Source organism: Astatotilapia calliptera, chromosome 7 (assembly GCF_964374335.1).
Source record: "Astatotilapia calliptera chromosome 7, fAstCal68.1, whole genome shotgun sequence".
In the NCBI taxonomy this organism is placed as follows: Eukaryota; Metazoa; Chordata; class Actinopteri; order Cichliformes; family Cichlidae; genus Astatotilapia; species Astatotilapia calliptera.
Genome location: NC_137428.1, coordinates 64,729,386 through 64,742,362, shown reverse-complemented (window position 1 = coordinate 64,742,362; position 12,977 = coordinate 64,729,386).

Here is a 12,977-nt window from a genome sequence, read left to right as displayed (position 1 = left end):
CTTACAGGGAAACTGATACTGTCTATAAATTGCTAGCATTTTTCTAGCATGACTGGTCCATTAAGGATTTCACAATATGATATATGTCCTTTATGGCAGCTGTTTTCAAATGATAACTAAAACAGACTTAGAAGTCACAGAACTTACATTTGTGAAAAAGAAGCAGCAGGTTCTAGGGATCAAGTGGCCAGTGCTCAAGCTTGTTTCTAAAATAGGGAATGTTGTAACACATCTTGTGGTGCATTGACATTCCTATATTTTCTATGTTCGCAAGTCTGTTAGTGTGCACTTGAGTCCCAGTGACATAAATTTTGTCATCAGATGGTGAGCGCAAAGGCCTGTATGGATGTCTGCATACCTGCCTGTTTTATGTGATTGCATCAACTCCTCCGTGGAGAATTTACATTGCAATGCACCTATTACAGATGCGCCCCAGGGGTTGGACTTCAAGCAGACTTCAAAGAAGCATAACAGGAATTACTACTTGGCTGTTGGGTCAACAGCTGCCACAACAAGGTTTATCTACATTTTACTGACAGGTGTTTTACCACTATGAAAAGAAAAAAAAGAAAAGTAAAAAGAAAAACTGCATCTCTTGCATTAACTTTGCAAAACACTGTTTGTGTTTTAAAATTTCCCTGTAAGTTATTGTTCTCTGGGAAGAAGCAAGTGCAGTATAATGGCTCGTTGTATATAGACCTATGCTATTTGCACAAATAAATCCAAAAACCATGATGTAATCAAAATATCAGATTTTGTTTTTCTTTGAATAGCTGTTTCCACAGATGACTTGCATCATGTTGATGATCTAAGTTGTCCTTCAGAACATGTCACATCTCCCTCACAGTAGAGCTTGTATCAGATGCATTCTCACTACTGGAAATACTCCACCTGATCAAAGTGTGCTGGAGGCAGGGTATAACACAGCACTTGCTAGCTGTGAACATCATCGGTCCATCACTTCATCGGTCTCACAAATGGCTTACAGCTACTTGTGGGCTCCACAGGCTCTCCTCCAGAGCAATGAACTGGCTGATAGAGGAGTTGAGGAAGAAGGCTATTAGTCCCATCTCCAGTCTTCTTCAATATTTCATAAAGAGCCTCTCTCCTGTCTCTTGATGCCCAGCAGCCTTCCTATGCATGCAGCATCAATTCTTTATTCCTGAACTGCAAACAGCTGTCACTTGTCTCCCAACAGGATATAAAGCAAGGTCCAAAAACCCCTTTGTATACTTTTACTAAACTATTTGCCCTGATCATTCATTTCCTCTGGGCTTCCCACAGTGTTATGTGTGCTGTTTTCATAGAGGTCGGATAAAGTCGTCATATTTAATCTTTTGCCTTTGAGCAATTGTTGGCCAGAAAATTCCCACAGTGCCGGCCTGCTTCAAATCCACCTCCATCGTCCCGATACCCAAAAACTCCAACCCATCTAGCCTCAATGACTACCGCCCAGTAGCTGTATATCTCATATTTCTGTATATTTTTTTTATCTCATATTTCTGTATAGTTTTTCATATTTATATCCTGTACATAACTTGTACTCACTACAGCCTGTAGATACTTATATTTATAGCATATTCATACCATACCTTCATACCATGTACATTATAACATACCATAATAGACCCATTTCTGTAATATACTTACATATCTATATTATTGCTAATATATATTTGTAATATATCTATATCATGGCTAAAGCACCTCTGGATCGATGCAAACTGCATTTCGTTGCCTTGTACCTGTGACATGTGCAATGGTAAATGGTAAATGGCCTGTATTTATATAGCGCTTTACTAGTCCCTAAGGACCCCAAAGCGCTTTACATATCCAGTCATCCACCCATTCACACACACATTCACACACTGATGATGGCAGCTACATTGTAGCCACAGCCACCCTGGGGCGCACTGACAGAGGCGAGGCTGCCGGACACTGGCGCCACCGGGCCCTCTGACCACTACCAGTAGGCAACGGGTGAAGTGTCTTGCCCAAGGACACAACGACCGAGACTGTCCAAGCCGGGGCTCGAACCGGCAACCTTCCGATTACAAGGCGAACTCCCAACTCTTGAGCCACGATCGCCCATGACAATAAAGTTGAATTCTATTCTATTCTAATTCTAAAATGTGAGATTCGTTGCTTTATGCACTCTGAATTAGAACAGGGAAGTCATTTTGTCGGGCTCGTGGCAGTGCTTTTCGGGTCCTGCTTGCACAAAGGAGGAGTACCACTACTTATAAGGACTCTGGCAAAAAAAATGCTTCCCAATTGGACAGATTGATATCCCTGAAGTTTAACTGACTTGATGTTATTCTGTGATGATTGGGTCTTCCCATAATTTCTTTTGATCATTGTAATTTACAGTGTTCAAATTTAGTTCAGGAACTGGGGGATATATATGCTGCAAGCACAGCTTTGGGTCCAGTGGGACTTTGTTCCCTGTCAATTCAGAATTTGATCTTTAAAGCTCCTTCCTGTACACTTGGGTCTTCCTGTGCGCCCTCCTATACAATGGAAAAGGCTAATAATTTACATTTTACGCAATATTCTGATTAAAACTGTGCAATTTAACATGAGTAATATATAGTCTCACCAACTATACGTACTCAAATCATTTTGTTCTTTTGTTAATAGACTGAATTCGAGCCAACAGACATGCTTTATTCCATTCATCTCTAGAGATTTTCATCTGGGGGTTGTTCCTCTCTGTAGATAGATATGAAACAGAGTTATCCTTTTAGCCTGTAATAAGTGTGCTATAAAACCGGGTCAAACCACCCCTGTCTCTTACGTGTTTCAAGGTCAGTTGCTCTCTGGTGGATAATATAGGCGCTGAATAATTTTTAGTTTTTGAGTATACACATTTTCTGATTTGTAAATATTTCTTTAAATGTTATAGAACACTTTGAATTTCACAAGAAATTTCTAAAAGACAATAGTTTACCTCCTTTGTGTCAATTGTTAATTTCACCACTTTTTAAAACTCTACATCATTTGTCCCAGGAATATTGTAGTACATGATAGTAGAAGGCATACATTAAGATAAGATAAGATAAGATAAGATAAGATAAGATAAGATAAGATAAGATAAGATAACCTTTATTAGTCCCACACGTGGGAAATTTGTTTTGTCACAGCAGGAAGTGGACAGTGCAAAAGTTATGAGGCAAAAATTAGAATACAATAAGAATAAATACAGTACACAACTGTACAGAATAGAATAAAATAAAATACTATATACAGTAGAATAAAATAAAATAAATATACAATAAGATAAAAATAGAATACAAATACAAATACTATATACAACTGAGTAAAAATACAACGATGACAGAAAGGATTATTACATTATACTGTAACATAATCTTTTGTGTTGCAAGTCAAATTAATAAGGTATTTCAACAAGAAAGGGTTTATGACATATATAAGACTTGTGATTGTGATTAACAGACATACAGTGAGAGTGCTATATTATTTCAAAGCTGAGCTGATACAGTCGCATGTTTGGTGATCTCCTTGTTAAATTCTCAGTACAAGCTGGACCTGTCTCACGATTCCCGTGAACAGCTGCATCACGATAATGATGCTAAAAGGACGTCTTGAGTCTCTCAGTGAGACACGTATAAATTGTACCCAGGTTGCTAGTGACCTGAGCAATGCATTTAAGGATTGAGTCCACCTAATTTATGTGGCACCATTTCACAAGTGCAGCCATCTCAGGACACTTTATATTGTAAGGTGAAGACACTATTAAATTGAAGAGAAAAATCCAACAATTCCCTTTAAGGAAGCATTTGGCAAGAGTGGTGAGGAAATATTCCCTTACAACAGGAGGAACCAGTACCTGCAGAAAGAGTTTCTTTCAACTACTTATGAACTTTTTCTTTCACTCTTGCTGCTATCCTAATATCACAAATCACCCCTTACACTCGTTTCCACAACCGCACTCTACCTGGACTCTATTCTTCACCTCTCTTGTGCACTGTCCATTGCTTTAGGTGGTTAATCCCAGCTATTTCAACGTGTCCACCTTCACTGCCTCTACTCCTTGTATCTTTACTGTTACACCTGCCTCCATCTTATTCCCTCACATGTAATACATCTTGTTTTATTTTTATTCCTCTTCTCTCCAGTGGATGCCTCCACCTCTCCCTGCTCTCACTACAGATCAAAATGTCATCTGCAAACATTATTGACCACAGAGACTCATGCCTGACCTCATCTATCAACCCGTCCATCATCACTGCTAATAAGAAGGGGCTCAGAGCTGATCCCTTGAACACACCTGTCATCCCTGCCACACACCTCATCACCATCTTGCTATCCTCATACATGTCCTGCAGCACCTTCACATACTTCTCTGTCTTGGACCCCTATCATATGCCTTCTCTAGATCCACTTCTGGCACTCTCTATACACTTTTCTATACTATACAAAGCCATACTGCTGCTCACTGATCATTACCACTCTTGTTAACCTAACTTCAACAACTCTTTCAAAAAGCTTAACAACATCAAGTCAGTTAAACTTCAGGGATATCAATCTGTCCAATTGGGAAGCATTTTTTTTGCCAGAGTCCTTATAAGTAGTGGTACTCCTCCTTTGTGAAAGCAGGACCCGAAAAGCACTGCCACGAGCCCGACAAAATGACTTCCCTGTTCTAATTCAGAGTGCATAAAGCAACGAATCTCACATTTTAGAATTAGAATAGAATAGAATTCAACTTTATTGTCATGGGCGATCGTGGCTCAAGAGTTGGGAGTTCGCCTTGTAATCGGAAGGTTGCCGGTTCGAGCCCCGGCTTGGACAGTCTCGGTCGTTGTGTCCTTGGGCAAGACACTTCACCCGTTGCCTACTGGTAGTGGTCAGAGGGCCCGGTGGCGCCAGTGTCCGGCAGCCTCGCCTCTGTCAGTGCGCCCCAGGGTGGCTGTGGCTACAATGTAGCTGCCATCACCAGTGTGTGAATGTGTGTGTGAATGGGTGGATGACTGGATATGTAAAGCGCTTTGGGGTCCTTAGGGACTAATAAAGCGCTATATAAATACAGGCCATTTACCATTTTACCATTTAAAAGCTTATTTCATAATAAAAGCATATTTTTCTCTATGTGTATTTATTTATTTATATTTATTTATTTTACATTTCTTACTTTCTTAAGATGCAGTTTTCAACAAACAACCTGGTTTAACTTTCCACTTCTTTCACAAAACATATCCACGTCAAGTACTCTTTAATAATCAGAGAATCAGATGGGGATCGTCTGTGTATTCGTCAAACTTCCTCTCCTTTGAGGTGGATGGGAGTGAGACACAGACAGACCGCCCCGTAGACGACCTGATCACAGAGATGAAAGATTGAGAGACAATCAAAGATAAGAAAATAAAAGAGATGACAAGATGAAAGAAGGTAATCGCTGCGTCATCAGCTGAATTGCTCATTAGATCAGACCGCATTCTGAGAAACGCCCAGCGTTATGAAGAGACAGGGTGGCGTGTATCTTTTCCCATCCAACTTTTCTCTCTGCATTTGGCACCGCTCACTAGTCGCATCCTTGCACTCTCGGTGACCAGCACATTTCCATGAGCTTCGTAGAGGCCAAGTCACAGCATCACAGGCACACTTGTGGCTGCTTGAGTATTCTGTGACGTACATGATAGTAGAGGGGCATACATTATGCTGTCACTTGCTGTCAGTCACCCTGTTCCTCCCTCCCTATTCCAGACACTTTGCACTGAAAGAGCTTTGTCACAGTCAGTGTGTGCATCAAGCCTAATTGTTTCAAGTCAGCATCTGTGGTTAGAGCCTATCCGGAATTTGAACTTAGAGAGTGACAAGGTCGCAAGATAAGATGTAGTGTGCTTGTAAATAACAAATACCATTGGTCTCCAGATGAGGGATGAGGTGACAGTGTGGCCAAGGGGGGGAAGCAATGGTTCAATGTCAAATCACAGTAAACAGTCATTTGCTCTGGAGTAAATCTTCAGCTCCGTGAAGCAGAAACCTGAGTCTCCTTCTGCTGAGGCACCATGGATTCACAGAAATCCTCACGGAGCAAAGGGATGGGAAAGAGTGCAGAGAAAAAGTAACAGGGAGTGAGGAAAATATGCAGGAATAAAATGGATAAAGACACGTTACCAGGAAAGGGACTGATTTCATAAACTCTTTACCCCCTACCCAATCACCCCATGTGCAGCCCTCCAAGGTTAGGTCCGTCCATCTGGCTTGTAGAAAAGAAGGAGAAGGAAGGAAGGAAACGGCAGGGGAAGGAAGATGAGAGTGAAATACCTTCCCTGCTCAACTATTATTCTTTGTTAACCAGTTTTTAGCACTGCTCAATCGCTCTGGTGGTTTTCATTAAGAAAGGAATCACCTTTGTTTTGCCAGGACCCCCTAATCAAAACCAGACGCGTTGGAGTTTTTAATTGAAGCAAGCTGGACCTCCACGTTGTACACAACTGGCTAAATGTGACAACTTATCCCATCACTACAACAGTGTTTCCCAACGGACCGGAGAGAAAAACATCCCTTCAGTGAGGGAATCTAAGGGGTTTGTTAATATGTCTCTGATTTCAGAGGACTGTTATTGTTGAAACAACTCCAGACTGCTATTTACTACCACATCAACCTCTCCTTCTGCGTTACATTACTTGCATCGTGTTTGACTTTTTCATTGGGTAAGGTTATGGCTATTGGAACCGTACCGTAGGGGCATGTGTCCGGTTCTGGCTTGGCAGTGGGAGAGTGAAGAACCCATTGTGTGACTGTGTGTCCAGAACTAGCCAGCTCTCTGGGCAGGGGAGCTTGCTTTCAGCTGAAAGAAAACAAGAGTCTGAATGAAAACGACAAGCTCAGAGCTGAGGATGTTTTTTTTAGCTGCAGCCAAAGCACCAGTTCCAGTTCTTGCTTTAACACCACCATAAAGATAGTGTTTCATTCAGCTTTCAGTCTTTATATAATCAAGGCCACTACTTTTTTCCCCCTGTTCCTCTCACATGTTGACAGTTGAGCCGAAGCAAAAAATTGGGGACAGATAATCTACCTGCTTCCTTCTCTTCCTCTGCTCCCTTCTCCTATCCCCTGTGAGTATTTAGGTTTCTTTGAAAAACAATATTAATAATTGGGAAATGTGGCTTCTCTGGCTCCTGCTGTGTGCTTTTCTTTCGTCGCTCATTTCCCTCTCAAAGCTCCCTTGATGTGGGGCTTGTTGTGCTGTTTTCAGAGTAGTGTGAGACCTTTGTGAGTTATAAACAGGTCTCCTTCCAACCTCTGAGTCGAACGTTTTTCATGTTCCTGTATTAAAGCACATAAAAGAGCTTTGAGATGCTCACCGGATAGAGATGTTATGGGGTAAAATGAATCTGATATGTAAATCCATCGGGCGTGTGCTGAATGTGCGCAAATGAATGCGGGAAACATGTCATCAGCCACAAATTGTTTCCCACCCAGGCAGATTTACACAGGGCAAATCAATGTACTGTCTAGCAGTCAAAAACCAAAGTCACCAAAGCCATGACCACAGGCATGAGCAGTATCCTCCAAGGGTTGAAGATAAGAGCGAGGAAGTCAGAGAAACTGCATAAGAACAGTAAACTCTCCATATCAATGCATTCGATATTCAGTGTAATTACTGAAGATAAATCAAAGAGGCAACTTGTCTTGTCATCACATAGTCATATTTAATTGGTTTGCCATAGATGAGCAGCATTCAGTTCCTCCTCCACCGCTCTTTACTGTTTTCATCCTGATACCTCTTAAACTCATAACTCATCGTGCTATCTATCGTACATCTTCTTCATCCCCTCCTCTTTTTGAATCCTCCTTTCCCTCCCTGCCCTGTTTCTTCGTATTCTGAGTGCTGCAGTGCAGCTGTGGGTGAGCAGGGGTAACGGGAAAGATGGAGGGATCGAGAGAGGCCCAGAGGAGAGGGGCTGATTATTAGTAAGAAGAAAGAACTAAGGGTTTCAATATGTCCCACAGCATTTCAAGTGGGACAGGGGAGTTAGAGGAGCCAATTTAGTCTGCCACAAGGAGCGAGTGTTTGCATTCACTGCATTTACAGATTGTTATTCTAACCACCCGCTCCCACTAGCATCTTCATGCCCTCCTTATGCTCCTTTATAGACACCATATCCATCCCCACCTCAATTATTTTACCCTAAAGGGGCCAGCTGCTGTATACGACATGAAACAAGACGGTTATATTCAAGAAAAGAAGTTTAAGCTCCACCGGAGGCCACACATGTGGGGAAATATTTAATAAGACCTTATGTTTTATAATGATGATTATCATAGCATGCCAGCAGATGATCCTTCAAGGCTGAAAGTAGTGAATTAGTCAAAAGGAGTTGAAATATTGCAAACTCTTACTCAGTGAGTCATTTCAGCATGCAAAACCTCGACAATGCTGTACCACACACAGTCTCGTATAGCTCATACGATCAACTGGACGATAGCAGGCACCTTACACTGTGTGTGTATGTATGTGAAAAACATCCATGAGCTGAATCCTTCAGGGGAGGGGAGGATAATGACACAGGCAGCGATGAGTGGAGAGGAGGGGTCCTGTCATTTCACCCCAACATCATCATCTCTGCTTCAGCAGCACCTTGGGACACTTCAGCGCCAAAATGAGAGCGGAGCTGCACCCACTGCGTATGAACATACATGAGCATTTTGATGTGTATCCAGATTCATCTAAAGTCCTGACAGGGAGTGGCAGAGAAGTCGATGGCCTAGGCTTTTTGTGAAGCAGTTAGGCCCAAAACAAATAAATCTTAATATAATCCTAGTTGTGGTTAAACACAGCATGAAGAGAGTTTTGATCTCCATCCCCGGAATGAAAACACTACTGTACATCTGACTCTGTGAATGATCAAACCCCGTGATGATGACTAAATGTCAAAATATCATGCTGGCCACAAAAATGCATTATCATAGGACCCCGTGTTATCCATAGTGGAAAAATCAGATGGAAAATCTCGTAGATGAACAACCTTTCGTGACACGAAACACCCGCATAAATGTAGTGAATATGTCTTGTTAGACGAGATTCTTTCTGTGGCTACAGAGACCCTTTGCTAACTCAGAGCCGTTAAAATAAACAGGGAGGTCCCTAAGCACAGTGCTTTGGACAAAGGTTAAAGCAATATCCCCCAGCACTATTCATTTCAGAGAATCCATCCCACTCACTGGCTTTGATCCTCACTCTCTGCCCCTCTTTCTCTCTTGCTTAACCAGGTTCGGTAAGGAGGTGGTTGCATGTTTGTGTGTCTGAGAGAGGTCATCGTGAATCCTTGAAAACATCATCTCACTGACTGCAACAGCCATTGGCGCCCATATAGCACCACAAGATCTGGCAGTGCCAAGTAAAGCCTTGAGCTAGGCACGCAATGGTAAGTGCAAAATAGACGTAAGCAGTTTTATCTGCACTCTCAATTCAAGAGTGTATTTGTAGACATGTGCTTGTGCGTTTGTCTGTGAGCGAAGATCAGCTGCGAAAGGCCCCAGAGGAAAGCATATCCCTCAGGCTGTTTACCTCCACCAGAGCTGTTTACTTGACCCCCGATGATTTAGACGCATAACCAAATAAAAACAGCCAGGCGAGTTCAAACAAGTAGTGACGCATAAAGGGTGTATGTGGAGGGACAGCACTGTGTTCCATGATGGTTCGCAGCTGGACCTCCCCGCGTCACCTTCAGCATTAGGGATGAACTAGGAAGACCAAACAGTCATAATCCTATATCAAATCCTTTTTTTTTTCAAACACGTAAGAACAACTTGAGCTCTTTATAAATCTTCGTAACACATAACTCTGAACGTGTTCCATTAAGGGCCGTGGGTGCTGGCCAAAAAGTTAATTTCACTGAAAGTCAGCATTTAGGGGAGCAGACTATGATTCATAAATTCAAGACGAGCATTTGTAAACTGGTGCAAACTTCCCTTATGTGTGTACATATAATCATGTGTACCACCTCTAGGGCATATTCCATCATTTTTCAACATTGTGAACATTTGGCCATTTGTACATTGTTGTTTATGTTTTGACAGGAGCAGCATTGTTGTGTAGCAACGGATCCATTTACATAATTTCTCCATGGTGTAACCACTTACATAATGCCCCCATTCATTTGGATCGAACTGCAGCTCCCTTTAAGGCCCCTGGACCTGCAGACTACAGGATACACACCCAGATTTTCACATATTCACATGAAGAGTACAGTGAGAGAGGAAATGTTCATTTAAAAAAACAATATTTGGAGGGTGAACACAAAAAAATAAGTAATGGTGCAGTTTATCTTTTAAGTTGAGAAAATATGCAAGAAATGGCTTGAAAACAAAATCACTATATATGAGATGTACGCATATTGTGGATCATGTGACGTACTGTAGATTCATGTTGCTGAGCTTAGCCAAGAGCATGTATGCCAAAGTGTAATTTAGTTGTGGCAACTATTTCAGCAAGTATAGTTTAGATTGTGTACTCCCATATGATGATGTCATTCCCTTTCAAATTAGCAGTCGTCACTGCACAGGTCACTTACACATTTGACCACACACCCACACATATGCATAAACCCAGCACATGCACAAATTAAAATGCGTATAAAAGGGGAAATTGATGGAATAGCTGTAAAAGACTGGTGTAAATGATTATATTCAGTGTATGATTCAGTGATTATTTTCAGGATTTTGTTAAAAGCTTTGGCACCACCACATGACATGAACACATGACTGATGTGACAATGAGCAGAAGGTGAAAGCAGGAAAATATTTTTAAAAAGCAGGCACTGTTTTTAAATGCCAAACACAGACATTGTAGGAATTTCTATTTCTGTCAGTTTTGTTTTCCATTTTACCGCTACACATGACATTTTGTTTACATCTGGCACAAAACTATCAGTTAAGGTCATCTTACATCACATTTGTTGGCATATGTGCCATACTGAAATGCAGTGGAAGCCATGCCCATTGTGCTGGCTTGGTTTTGGAGTGCCCACACGTTTCTGTTCCTTTTTAATAAGAGAGGAACAGTGGGAACAATGAACTTTGAGAATTTCCCAGAATTACACAAAACAACATAGCCCAGTGAGCGAAAAAAGCTCAAAAGGAGTAACTGTTGCTATTTTAGAGTGATCATCAAGGTGAAGATAGATCTTGGAATACGAGTAGCATAGTTCAGAAAATAAAGTATACTAGCCATCCCTAAACTCAAAATCAACTATTTCAAAGTCATTTTTGATCTTATGATGATTTGCTTTATGAGGTTGCAGTAGCGCCTCCAGAATTTTTTCACGGGGGTGGCCATACAGGGCCCAATAAAAATATTGGGTGGCACAACAAAAACAGAATTTCCAGTTTTATTATGCTATTTTCAAATATAGCTCACTTGAAAAATATGGCAAAAATGACAGAGCGAAAAGAGTTATATGCCTAGTTCCTGCTATTAAAGTTGAAATTCTATAATAATCAGTTTTAAGCAGGAACAAGTTAATGTTTCAGCTCATTGTAGGGTGTTTTCCTCTCTCTTGTGCTCTTGTTTATTAGAATGATTTCCAACACAGGACAGTCTTGGCAGATATGGGGCCACCGGGGGGTCAGCATATATTGGTAGGTGTATATGCTGGTAGGTATATATATATATTGGTAGGTTGCCTTCTTTCAGTACCAGCTTTACTTCCACCACCTGATATCTACCGCTCGATTTTAAACCATCCTCTTTGGGACTCCCTGGTGCATATAATCATCATTAGGCAAATGCTCTTGACCATGTCACTTCGGCAGCCGCTATGTATGATTATATTTTTGAAGTAGAGTTGTCATCTACACCAGCTGCAGCAGTCCTTCACACCACCCTGACACAGACATATGAATCCAGACATTCTCCCCCTGTAATGGGCCCAGGCTGTGGTAATCTTCTCGAAATAGAAGAGGGAAAGAAAAGAAATGAAGAAGAGGAGCAATAGGTCCAGGCAGAGATACAAAACTCATGCATTTGCCAACCCAAGGTAGCTTTGCTTCACGCTAATAGCAGCACACCATCAGGAACCAAGCACCATCAAAAATGATCAGCCAACCGTAGCAGGTGGCTAAATTTGGACGTGCGTGCAGTGGACAATGAGAGTGCACAATGAGAACTGTCTTCACGGAGAGAGCAGGTAGAGGAGAGAAGCAGCGAACTTAATGAATACAAATCTTCAGAATACCACTATGGACCTCACAAAACACTCACATGGCAGATGACAAAAACGATGTGAATATTGATTTACAGTCAATGCTTCAGTGTTATTAATGTGGTGATAAAATACGAGGCGGGTAGAAGAACCTCTAAAATGGCTTTGAGCTGAGCTCTGTTCCACGACTGAAGCAGTGAACCCTTAGAGCTGCATCCTGTGTAAAATCTATCTGACATCACTCCCACTGAAGCATTTCCATCTCACATTATATTGTTCTTATTGTGAGGATGTGAGAGTCTCACACTTTATTTTACTTTCACACACGCTGCCTTTTTCGCCATGCTGCACACACACATACAAGTGCTCTCAGACAAGCTGAGTGAGTGATATTTCTGTTGTGGTTGAAGGGTGGAGTGGGAAACAGTGGACCAAACCTGGTTTAAAGTTAGAACTGCATTGCCATATGAAAATTACCTCATTTCCAAATTGAGGGAAAACCCTGATGGATACTTTGGAACACATTACAGTGGCAGGGCACCCCAGTGTCCCTGTCACTTGTGATAATAATCTTCATAACACTGAGTGATATGATTTGGCAAAAGGGGGAAACAACATGATGTCAGCTTCTAACTCTATGCCTCTTTTTTGGTGCCAGTGAGTCCACTAATCACATAACATTGATAGATCTGAGCAAAAGGACTTCATTGTATGCAGCTCTAATCACAACACATATGTATCACTACATGTACAGTACAATATTGATGTCTTGTGGCAGTTTTTACTCAAGCTAAATGCTGA